This window comes from Cryptomeria japonica, chromosome 10 (genome assembly GCF_030272615.1).
Source record: "Cryptomeria japonica chromosome 10, Sugi_1.0, whole genome shotgun sequence".
NCBI lineage: Eukaryota > Viridiplantae > Streptophyta > Pinopsida > Cupressales > Cupressaceae > Cryptomeria > Cryptomeria japonica.
The window spans coordinates 666402895-666415830 of NC_081414.1; positions in this window are offsets into that span (position 1 = coordinate 666402895).

Consider the following 12936-nt stretch of genomic DNA (forward strand, 5'->3'; position numbering starts at 1 on the left):
AGAAAAATGCCCTTAAGGAACAATGTCAGAAACTAAGTCAAGCAAATATGCTCATGAAGAATGAAATGCAAGATTTGACTATGAGGTTATCAAAAGATGTTGAGGATAGAAAGAAGAAGGAAGATAATCTGGTTATATCTCAGAAGAACAAATTTGATGAAAGTGGCAGATTGACTCATGAGAATAATCTGTTGAGAACTAATTTGGCACACTCCCGAAACAATGAACAAGAACTTGAAAGACAAGTAACCACTCTGAGAGATGATTTGACTATTGCAAGTGAGTATAAAGAAAAGTTTAGGATCATTGTTGCATAGTTGGGTGACTTATTAAAGAGACAAAGATAGATTGATGATTCTAGAGGACTTGGATTTGTACAAGGTGAAAGCTTCGGTACTGCAAATGAAGATTAGACAACCGGTATGCAGAACTTATCAGAACAGAAGAAACTGGTAAAATCTAATGCTTATAAATTCAATGGTAGATGTTTTGTTTGCAATGAATTTGGGCATATGGCTAAACAATATAGAAATAAGGTAAATCAAAACTACAATTCTGTTTCCAGTCAATGCACAAACTGCAAGAAATATGGTCATAGATCAGAAGATTGCAAAATGAATGTTAAATGCCATGCATGTGGAAAGTTTGGATATTTTGTTAATCATTGTAGGTCAAGAAATGATACTGGATATGTCAAAGCAATTCAGAAGAACAATATTACATGCTATGTATGCAACAAAATAGGTCATATTGCTAAGTATTGCAAAAGCAAGACTCAACCGGTTAATAAGGATAAAGATAATGAGAAAGGAAAGCAGAAGGTAGATGAAATACACCAAGAGATGGGTTAGAAAATCTGAAGAGCCAAGTGGAGATGGATCTATACCAATAACTCCACTGGTAGAACAAAGTATTCCTCCACCGACAGGAAATTCCATCGGTAACTGAGGCATAAGCCTTAGGGGTTGGCAAAGTCATTGCTAAATTTTGCATATTACCCCAGAAGAGATATAAGGAGATCTGGAAAGAGATCTGGAGAATTGTGTTCATCATCGATGAAGGTTCACCTGACACATAACTGTGAAACCGACATCTATGGGGTTGTTGGTGAATCACTTATTATAGGAAATTAGGGTTTTATTCACTGATAAAAGAGGGTAAGTGAATGAATTTTCACTCACCGATCATTCAAGAATTCAGAGAAAAGTAAAGGCGAGTCGAGAGCGAGCAGAAGCATTGTGAAAAGCCTTTGAGCAGTTATCAATCTTCCACCGGCATTCACTTTTAGGTATTTATCGACATGGCATCTGGATCTTTAGCACCTACTTTTATTGCAAATCCCATCGTTGTTGAAGTCAAGGATAGGTTAAAGCCAGTATTTAAGGAGGTTCCCAAAATTGCTAAAAAGGAAGACTCTACGGGAGCATTTTCTAAGGTTCCTGACGACGTAATGTATGTCGAAGATGTGAGAACATACATTCACTGCAACCTTGAGGATTTGAGAACTGAAGACATCAAAAGTGTGTATCAATTTGTGATACTAGGAGACTTCAGAACCATCAAACTAGAATTCAAATCAATTGAGGATCTAGGGTTAACCAGTATTCCTGTACATACTGAAATTCAAAGATGAGGTGATCAGATACATTCGGAGCAGGGTTCACAACAAATTTACTTGGCTAGATAGGCCTTACATGATCATGAAGGAGGCAATTCAGGTTGTCACCAGCTTACCCAGGGTCAGACAAGAACCTAGCAAGAAAATTTCCAACACAGAGGTCAAAAAACTCATCGGTGCTACACCTGATAGCAGATCAATGAGGATAAGCACAATCACCAACATAGATATAAATTTTGCAAGAATGATCATAGGTTACAAGGTAACTCGATCCAACCGATTGAATTTTGTTGCTAGTTCATGCATTCATGTTGCTTATCAGATGCTGAGGAATAATGTGAAGTATAATTTATGTGAGTGGATGAGGAGTGACTTTTTGTTAAACCTTAGAAAGATCAAAGGAATCAAGAAAGCCACCTTTAGATATGGAAACTTGATTGTTTATTTAATGCTTTACTTCCTAAATGAGCTACGCAGTATAGGGAAGAAGCATTGGGCTCATGACATACCGATAGGTATGCAGATCAAGGAAGCTATCACCGGTCTTGGTACCGGTAGAGATGAGAAACTTTGGGGGTATTTTAAGACTTTTCAAGAAAACATGAGGAAAAGGGAGATAATTTCAAAGAACATTGTGGAGAAGTATTCCACTGATATCTGTTTCATGGTAAAAACAGATGAAACTCTTATGGAAACAGTTGAACCGAGGTAAATCTGGATTACTGAGCTTGGATATGAGGTAGATGATAGCATTTTTTAACTTTATGCAAAGATGTTGTTAGATGCCCTACTAGATGATAAGATAGAACGTTTTGGTACAGCAAGAGAGAAGGCTCTTGAAGTGAAAACAAGTTTTAACAGGAAGAGAAGAGAGAAGAAAATAGAAAAGATATCTGCATATGTACAAGATTTTCTTTATAAGATAGACACTCAACTGGGCTCTAAATCAAAACAAGCAGCTAAACCAGCAAAGGTTGGTACTGCAGAAGTGAAGAAGCCACAAGTTCACATTTCCCCTATCGCTTCTGACTCTGATCCTGAGGATAATGAACTTCTGTCTTTCTGAAGAGTATAAAGGAAGAATGTGGTAAAACCACCGGTAGAGCAGAAGAAGGCAGAGCCTAGGAGGAGACTTGTTAGAAAGGCAGCTAAGCCTACTGCACCTCCACCACCGGCAAGGAAGCCTATGCAAAAGAGGAAACTAGTCACACCGGCAACCACAAGCAAAAAGTAGAAGGGTGATGATACTGGAACCGGTAAGACCATAATGACCTGTGTTGAACTTATTGATGAAATTACAAAAGATGGAATGTTGATAAATATCTCTAAGTATTATGAAGATTTAGAAGAAAATGAGCAAAGTGAATTAGAAGAGGCTATTTTGTTATATATGGACATCTATAAGAAAGCCTTAATTGAAATTTTGAAGGAGATACCTTTATCTTTGTATAATAAACTTGAGGCTAGGAGACTCGACGTTGTTAAGAGAGATAGGGAGATCAAAGAAGTTGCACTTTTGGAATTGTGTGGTACTGTAAATAAGGAGGAAATGAAAAGATGTATGGACACTGCAAATAGGACAATCTTCAGTAGTAAATCCTGACAGATAAGTCTTATGATGGGGAGAGTAAATGAGGTGGTAAATGAGACAAGTAAGGGATGGACCAAATTTTTTCAGAAAAACCCAAACTTTCTCACATCTCAAGAAGAATTTGCAAGGGCAACATCTTCCACCATTCCTGACAAATCAAAAGGGAAAGGTATTTTGGGCAGTCCAACTCTAGTTTTGATACAACTGACAGTAACTATAGATACTCAAACATGACCAGAAGCTAAGGAGAGTGTACAGTCTAAACCAGCACATACCATTTTTGAGAAAGGCAATGTATAGGACACTGGAAATACTATAGATAATACTCCACCAAGTGGTGAAGCCACCGGTACAATAGAGGTTGAGATGGACAAGGTAACCACTGAGTCCATACTAGCAGTTAAAATTGATTCCTCGGCAAAGGTTTTGGCAATTGACACTTCTCAGGTTGAGAAGAAATCAATCTCTGAGTTGGGTCCAATTGAATTAATGATGATGGCTACTGAGAATTTACTGAAGGAATGTACTATAGATAAAGGATTAATTGATCAATCAGTCTCTGTATTGCACAAAGTATTACCTAACTGTCAGATTGAAGATGGAGCAAGCTCTTCCGGTAAGCTCAAGACTCTAACAGAGCACATATCCAACAATTTTCAATCTTTGAGGCAAATAGCAAACTGACAAGCTTTGGACAATTTCACAGCAGCAAAAAGAATAACTTTTGATCAACTTATAGAGATAGGGAAGAAGAAAATTGAGGACAAACTTATCCCTATTGAGGTTTGTTTAAAACAATGTACAAATATTTATAGAGTGTGTTGTAACATAGAAAGTCTTACAACTAACATAGATAGCAGATTGAAGGAGTTATATGATAAGATGGCTAAAATTGCTAACTCTTTTGATGGATTGACTACACTAACCACATCTGTTGATGGAAAAATTTTGTCCTTGGAGAACCAAATTATTGCTTTTAAGAAGGAGAGAGATAAAATCATGAGAAGAGCAAGAAATCTAATAAGATTGGTAAGTCCTAGACTAGATTCATTGGGTGTTCACAAGAAAGAGTACATGGATATGATAGCAAAACCCACATCAACATATATCCAAGAGAAGGAAACACTTGCCCACTTACTAAGTGGACTTGCATCTATTTCTGATACTTTCAAATCCAAATGGGATACATATCTTCAGTTACTACAAAAAGAATACCCAGAAATCCTGAAGATGACTAAGCTCCAGTAAAACTAACGGTATTATATTACTTCTTTTATTCTTTCACCAGTCTTTGGCATTAATGTCAAAGGGGGAGTATGTTCATATGTGAAAAATATCAAGGAAACACATTTCAGATGGAGTGTATTGCTCAAGGGGAGCATATCGGCAGGGAATCCATTTTTCACATGAGTGTTACCATCAATGCCAAAGGGGGATATTGTTGGTAATTGAAACTCATTGGATTCATTGTGTTGTCATTGATGGCAACAAGATATGATGGAAGCCATAAACTGACACTAGGAGGCATATACAGGTAGATACCGGCTTTGGAGAATTCAGGGCTACACTGGCATTGACATTGGCATCAATACTTCTTTGGAAGCCGACATCAAGGGGGATTTACTTAAATCATTTTGTAATTATTATTTCCAAGGCTGACATTGAATATATTTTTGTAAATGTATTGTAAGCCGACATAAGGCATATCATTTGTAATAGGTATATAGGTCAGTCTGCTAGGTTATTTTTAAAAGTAATGAGACATATGATATGTGTGGATATAGGAGAATATAGCAGAACTGTATGATGCGAAATATATGTATGGAGATAATTTTGTATGCGAATATTATATCATGCAATGATATATAGATAGCTTGGAAAGCATTCTTGGACGAGAAGAGATACCGGTAGCAGTTCAGAGTTTATGAACTGGTACAGCATAGAACTAGAACTGAAACTCTATTTGGCATAGCAAATGCATTCTTGAGTTCATTTTTCAGTATTTTACTTGGCAGAAAGCTTGTAGTCAGTGAGGCTCTTTAGTGATGAGCAGTATGCTCTAGGCAGTGTACCTTTCAGCAAGTGCAGGCCCCTGTTATATGTAATATCTCGTCATATGTCCAGTGAACTGATATTGTGGGTCATAAATCCCACTGTAGTTTTTCCTCATTGAGGTTTTCCATGTATAAATTATGTGTGTTATGGTGTTCATTTATGTGGATGGTTTATTTGCTTCTTGTTATATGCCTATTTGTTTACCAGTATATATGCATGGTCTAGAAAGTTAAAAACTGTTCATTCTGACAAAACACTGATTCACCCCCCACCCCCCACCCCCCCCTCTCGGTGTTCTTGGATCCCAACATTATAGCCTCCAAGTTTTTTCCTTAAGATACACTGCAAGTCCTAAACTCGAGCTTGGAAAGAGGAATAGGATTATTCTTAAAACTTATTCAATGTTTGAATTTCCTTAGTCCTAAATTGCTTCCAAGCTCCAACTTTCATGACAAATTTTATCAAAGGCGGGTATTCCTCAAGCTTATCCAAGGTCCAAGTTCTATAGACTTTCAATTTTCCCTCAAGGTCCGAGTTCTATAGACTTCCAATTTGCCTTCAAGGTCCAAATTTCAAATCCTAATGCCCTTAATGTTATCCATTGTCGATTTTGAGTAGAATCCCAATCTGCTTCCTAGGTCCAAGTTTTCCTCATGGCAAGCCTTTCAATATCAAATCCCAAAGTTTTTATTGAAATTTGATTTCCTGATCACTATCCCAAAGCCAAATGACCTTCCTAGGTCTAATTTTGTAAGACATGCCAAGTTTTATTCTAAACTTTAGAATGATCTCCAATAAGGTAAAATGATGCATTTGCATAACAAGAGGCCAATATTCTAAGAGATTTGTGTATAATACAAGTTTCCTAAATGGTTCTATCAATTTTATTTCCATCTAAGCGAGATTCTTCAATAGAGAGTTTTTTAGTGGTGAATTCTGCGCGAATAGTCTGGGGCAACATCATGGTCAAATTGCCCGAAATTTTGGGGTTAACGGTACACTATAGAATCTGGCTTCACCATTGACCACACATCGTCGACGTGCATGCCTGTAATATTCCCCTGGAATCACTCAGATGTGGGTATTAGATCACCTTCGTTATTTGCCAGCAATAGTAAAACGACCACGTACCCAAGACCTAATTCGCCAATGGTAAATTAAATGTTCATTGCACGCGTCGACCAAATTCACCAATATCAATTAAAACATTATAAGCATTCGAGGACCCATTTCTCCCCACTTAAATTAAATGTTCATTGCACGCCCATGCAATTCACCAATAATGCAATTAAATTAAATGTTTATTGACAATTGCGACGCCTGGGCCCCACGCAATTCACCAAAAATGCATTCATGGATTGCTATAAATACACTCTTTCTTACAATTTGTTCATGTCTGATTAGTTAATTGGGAGCTCTCAAGTCTCTATTCGCATTCCACAAATTGAGTTGGAAAGTCGAAGTTCATTGTAGGGCAGAGGGCCAGAGTTACAATCCTGCAATACAGGTCCAGGCATTCTTGATTCCTGATTCAGAGAATTGAGAAGGCATAAAGGTGAGTAATCATTTCTTCATACTTGATAGTATTGGTTTTAACTTTTAATTCGTAGTGAGAGGTCAAGACTCAAGATGTCACAGTCAGACATGGGTGAGACTCCTCAGGGTGGTGAAGGGATTGAGATGTCACACAAGGGTGAGACTGAGACTCCTCAGGGTGGTGAAGGGATTGGGATGTCAGACAAGGGTAAGACTCCTCAGGGTGGTGAAACTGAAGGGATTGAGAGGCCATCAAAATGCCCAAAACTTAAACTTAAAGATACTACCATAAAGTCTTTCTTTGGAATTAGCAAAGTTTCTGGTCCATCAACTTCTACAGTTGCAGAAGCCATTCACAGTAGCTCACCACCACCACAAGGTGGGATTGTCATTGAGTTCAATGCATCAAATGAGGATGATAATACCGACATGGCAGAAGATGTTCTAAGAGATACACACAATGATATAATTCACTCGGATGCAAATGCTAGTACTGAAGATGATGTTGGTAGGAAGAAAAGAAAAAGGAAAGTAAAATTGGGGCAAGAGTGGGAGATGACAAGGAGTTTTAAGATTGATTGGGTAGCAAAGTACCCATTCATTGAACCGGTCCCAAACAATGATGAACAACCAACAGAATGCAGGTGTAAGATTTATAGCTAGAAAACTAAAAGAGAGAAGAAGATGCAGCTAAAGCTCGACACCATAGAAAAGCATATTGGTAAGGTTTATGAAAAATAGATCATAGATAGAAAGGAAACACGAGTAGTAAGATGGAAATCAAAGGAAGAATGTCTTCATGTTAAGTATGCCATGGAATATGAAGAGCATAACCACAAAATGACATTGATTGGTAATAGTGGATTTGGAAATATAATCAAGGCTGGGCTTGAACATGCAACAAAAGATGCAAACCTGGCAAAGACTGTTCAGATTTGTGTTGTTTTTCCTTTTAATGTCGAGAGGGCGTCCTATGAAGTATTTCCCAGAATTTAGTAATTTATTATCTTTTTTGAATGTTCCTCACTATCTTATGTCACATTGGTCAATAAACGCTGGATGGGAAATGGCAAACTATCTCGCTGAGGTGGAAAAGCTAAATTTACAAGAGAGTGTAAAAGAGTCAAATTTCATTTCATTATCCATAGATGAAGTTACTGCAGTAGATAACACTTCTTCGGTTTGTATGCATGTGTATACCATAAAAGAACACGTCCGTTGAGCTCATCTACTCTATGTTTGTAAAATGAGGGGCAATTCAATAGCAGAAAATTTATATTTGGAAGTTAAGAAAGCTTTGAATGAAATTGCGGGTATGGAGCTGCAGTAATCCAAGGTCAAAGGACCGGTCTTTACGCAATATTACAAACTAGTATTGCACCATACATGGTTGGCATTCACTACATGGCCCATCGAATGAATTTAGCATATAGAATTGTAAGCAATTTCCCTATAGTGTCAAAAGTTGAAGATCTAGTCCATGAGCTCCACTCATACTTCTATCGAAGTCCTAAACGTTTTGCAAAATTTCAAATTTTTGTTGAGGGAGTAATAGCAGGAAACAAGCTTCTTGGGGATGTTGAGACCAGATGGATCTCCTTGCATGGACCAGCGGAATGAGTTCTAACAGAATATCAATCCTTGATCGGACTAATGTATGAGCAACGCCTCATAGTAGACAAAGCTCCTGGTCTCTTACATAATTTAAGTGATATAGAGACTCTCTTAAGTTTAGCTAGTCTTCTCCCCATGCTGGATTCAATGAACAAACTTGTTAAGAAAGCCCAAGACAGAACTATGTATATCAATGAGTATAGCACTCTACATAAAATGACATGCTTGAGCCTGGATGGTCTATATTTAGATCTAACAGGGTGAAGCCCAAATTTTTTTAGGTGGCAGATAATTACAGATTTGAATCATGCTGAATTTTTTTTACATTTCAATACAAAAAAAGAGTTATGTGTCTTTGTAAAAGGATTTCAGATACCAATGCACCAATCTAAGACGGGCAAGCGAGGCAAAGCACTACCAGTTAAAAAGGAAGATTTTGACAGGATTGTTAAATTTGTTAGTGATAATTTGAAGTCTATTGCATATGAACTTTCAACTGAGATTCATGAAAGATTCCCTCGAGAAGAAATACTTGAAGCCATGGGTTTTGTGTATCCTCAATTTTGGCATTCAATTGGAGATAATCCAAATGACGCAAAGATGTTTCATAAAAAACTAGAGGAATTGATATTGACATTTTCAAAAGATGCATATTGCAATGGACAGCCAATAGAAGGAATTTTAAATTCAAACCATCTTAAAAAACAATATAAACAGTTTGCATTGCTTATGAAACAGCAGTTGGTTAACTTGGAGAATCCATTTGAACCTGGATCAATCACAAGGCTTTGGAAAAGGATAGATCAAAGTGAAGCATTGCGTATTGTAGTACCAGAATATTTGAAACTTTTTTATTTATGTCAAACAATGATATTGGGGTCGGTCGAAGATGAGAGAGTTTTCAGTGCATTAGGGCTTTTGAAATCAAAGATCAGAAACAAATTAGACAAAAAATTGGAAACTTGCTTGAGGTTGTTTGTAACCAAGTATAATGTTAGAGATTTTCCATATGATAGGGCACTGGCAATCTGGAAGTCCATGTTTGAAAGACGAGGGCTATGCAACACTTTAAAAGCTGGTGGTGCTACTGCTAGTGCTAGTGATGAGACAAATGATGGATCACAGACGCAGAGTCAGCATGAAGACGAAGAAAATTGTGAATACCCGACTCAAAATGAAGATGAACCTATTAGTACTAGTCAGTTTCTGGATCTTGATTCCATTTGGGATATAGAAGCCTTAGAGTGAGTCACTGAAGTGAATTAGTAGTCAGTTTATAGGTATTCATAACTATACTACAGTTCTTGAGTCATATTACAATTTCAATTAGCAAAATTACAATACTATAGTTGTCATTGATGATTTTTGATATTGTATTCCTTGAATTTGTCAATCAAAACGGATACTTATTTCATATTTTTAATTGTGAATTTGAATTATTAGTAAACAATTAGAATTTAGTTTCTGAATTATTAGTAAACAATTGAATTATTATTAAATTGGTATTTGGTTCCACATTATGTTGAACATGAAATGCAACAATTTGTGTCACAAGATCCATAAAATTATTCATATTGCATAACTATTACTGCTAGAACCTTTCTATTGTTTTACATTAAATGCTTAACATGATGTTCATGGTGATTAGGGTTTTGTGTTTGTTTTTTGTCTTAGTTGGCTAGTAAACCGAAGTTGTGCGTTGAAAATCTGAGTTGTCCTCTCTTTATTTGTCCATGTCAACGTCAAGTGTGGTCAAACGGTTGGTCAGACATTGAGACAATGAGACATGTTTAATGTTTCATCTCTAACTCACAGATAAATTTCATGTTTAACAATTTAAGTGGCGAGTTAGCGAGTGTTGGTTTGGGTTTAAATTGCGAGATCTCTAGTTTTTTGAGTGTTAGCATTTTATGTTAGTGAGCTGGAGATTGTTAATGAAATTGCTTTGGTCGCAAGGTCTTGAATTGGTTTGATGCCATGCATTATAGCCACGAGAGTTAGCGAGTAAGTACTAAGTCATTAATGGTCTGTGTGTCACTACCCGCACCTATTTATGACGGTAAATTAACATAAAACATCAATTTTTATTGCTACTCGTTGGGTCGCTGCGGTCAAGAGATAAAAAGTTTTGAGATTTTATGGTTATCGCTAGCTCGGAGGTCCTTTATCATCAAGTCGGTTTAAGTCGCGAGCTTGCGAGTACTGGGAGATTTTAGTTGTCGCTACCTCGCAAGATGTTTTGCACTTGACCATTTTATGTTGCGAGGTTGCGACTGGGTGTGATTTTATGTTGTCGCAAGGTTGCGAGGTGTTCATGGTTAAGTCATTTTAATTTGCGATCATGCGATGTGGTTGGTATCACATCTTAGTTGGTTTCATTGCTTGCTCGCAGGTTTTGAAGTTGTTTAGCATTTTACGTTGCGATCTGGCGCCAGGTAAGTTTTGGTCTGATTTTGTGGTCATCGCATGTTCGCGAGTTTGTAAGTCTTAAGTCAAAAAGTGTTGCAAGCATGCAATGACGGTTAAGTGCCTTGTTGTCGTGGGATCGTAATGGTTTAAATCAAGTTAAATTTTGAGTTGCGAGCTTACGATGAAATAAGTTATTTTGTTAGATTTGCAGTGGTCACCAGCTCGTAGGTAAAGAAAGAATATTACAAATTTTGTTGCGAGGTTGCGACTTAAGGGCTTGATGAAGATCAACGGTTGTCGCTCACTCGCGAGCTTCTTTGAGGATTCGTAAAAGGGGTTGCGAGCTTGCTATTAAGAGGAATTTGTAGCATTGTCGCTAACTCACCAGTTCCTTTCCAAATTGTTATAACTAGTTGCGAGTGTGCAATTAATGAGATTTGAGAGAAGTGACGGGGCCCAAATACCATTTTATGTTGCGAGGTTACGACTGGGTGTGATTTTATGTTATCGCAAGGTTGCGAGGTGTTCGCAGTTAAGTCATTTTAATTTGTGATCATGCGATGTGGTTGGTATCACAGCTTAGTTGGTTTTGTCACTTGCTCACAGTTTTTGAAGTTGTTTAGCATTTTAAGTTGCGATCTACCGACAGGTAAGATTTGGTTTGATTTTATGGTCATCGCATGCTCGCGGATTTGTAAGTCTTAAGTCAAAAAGTGTTGCGAGCATGTGATGATGGTTAAGTGTCTTGTTGTCGCGGGATCGCAAGGGTTTAAGTCAAGTTAAGTTTCTAGTTGCGAGCTTGTGATGAAATAAGTTGTTTTGTTAGATTTGCAGTGGTCGCCAGCTCGCAGGTAAAGAAAGAATATTACAAATGTTGTTGCGAGGTTGTGACTGAAGGGCTTGATGAAGATTAACGGTTGTCGCTCACTCGCAAGATTCTTTGAGGATTCGTAAAAGGGGTTGCGAGCTTGTGATTAAGAGGATTTGGTAGCATTATCGCTAACTCGCTAACACATGGACTTGTTTGTCGGGTTCTGTAAAAGTTTTGAATGGAAATCTCCAATCAAATAGAAGGGCATGAATTCAAATTTCGCTCGAGTACTTCAGCTTTGAATTAATGCCACAGTAGCTAGTTCGTGCAAGTGTGGCAATTAATGAGACTTGAGAGAAGTGACGGTGTCCAAATACCATAAATTGCATTAATGAATTCTATCTTTGAGGTAATCCAGTGAATTGAGCTCTGCAACAACGTTGGAGAATTCAGAGTGTTGAGTGTGGGAAAATTTTAGAAAATTGGTTAAGTTTTTCTCCTGCATCTAAAATGAGCCAGGTGACAAGTGGAACTGGACGTTCCAAGCCCAAGGCCACGACAAGTGGAGGAGTAGAACCTAGAGGTTCCAAGGCTAGTGCCACTGAGGAAAAGATGGTTAAGAAATACAAAGAAGAATTTGTAGATTTGCTGTCAGGGACTTCCGTTGCTTTGAATACAAATGATTTGGCATGGAAAGATTTATGGAACCAATGCAGAAACCCTACCACGCTTAATATGACTCGTTCTGCTCTGTTTCATTATTTCTAGAATAATAAGGTTTAGGGTGTCCCGATGTCAAACCCTTGGGATTTAAATATGGCAAAGTTAATTGTGCCAGATGTGTATGTTGATGTGGATTTCATCAAAGAGTTGGCCAAACGCTATTGCCCAGTATCTAGGGTAATCAGAAGAAAGAACCAGTCTGCCCTAGTTTCAATTAACAGAGCTAGCTTTGTTGAAGCTTTCCAGATTACTAGTGCTGCATGTACAGATATAGATTTGGAGCGGATTACAGAGGATTATGACAAATACAAAGATGTTATCAAGAAGCATGCAATGCCCAGAAACATGCCTAGGGTGAATAGGAAATCGGTTATAATTCCAGAGAGTATCGAACCACCATTTGACATCACACCTTTCCACCATTATATGCATTGTACAATCTATGGATTATGCAGAGTGTTGGGTTTTGATGGAGATTCAACAATGTCAGCTGAATTACTGACGATGGCTATGGACATTCAACACCCAGATGTTAACAAAGATTACGATTATGTGGGCTATGTGGTTGAACACATTCAT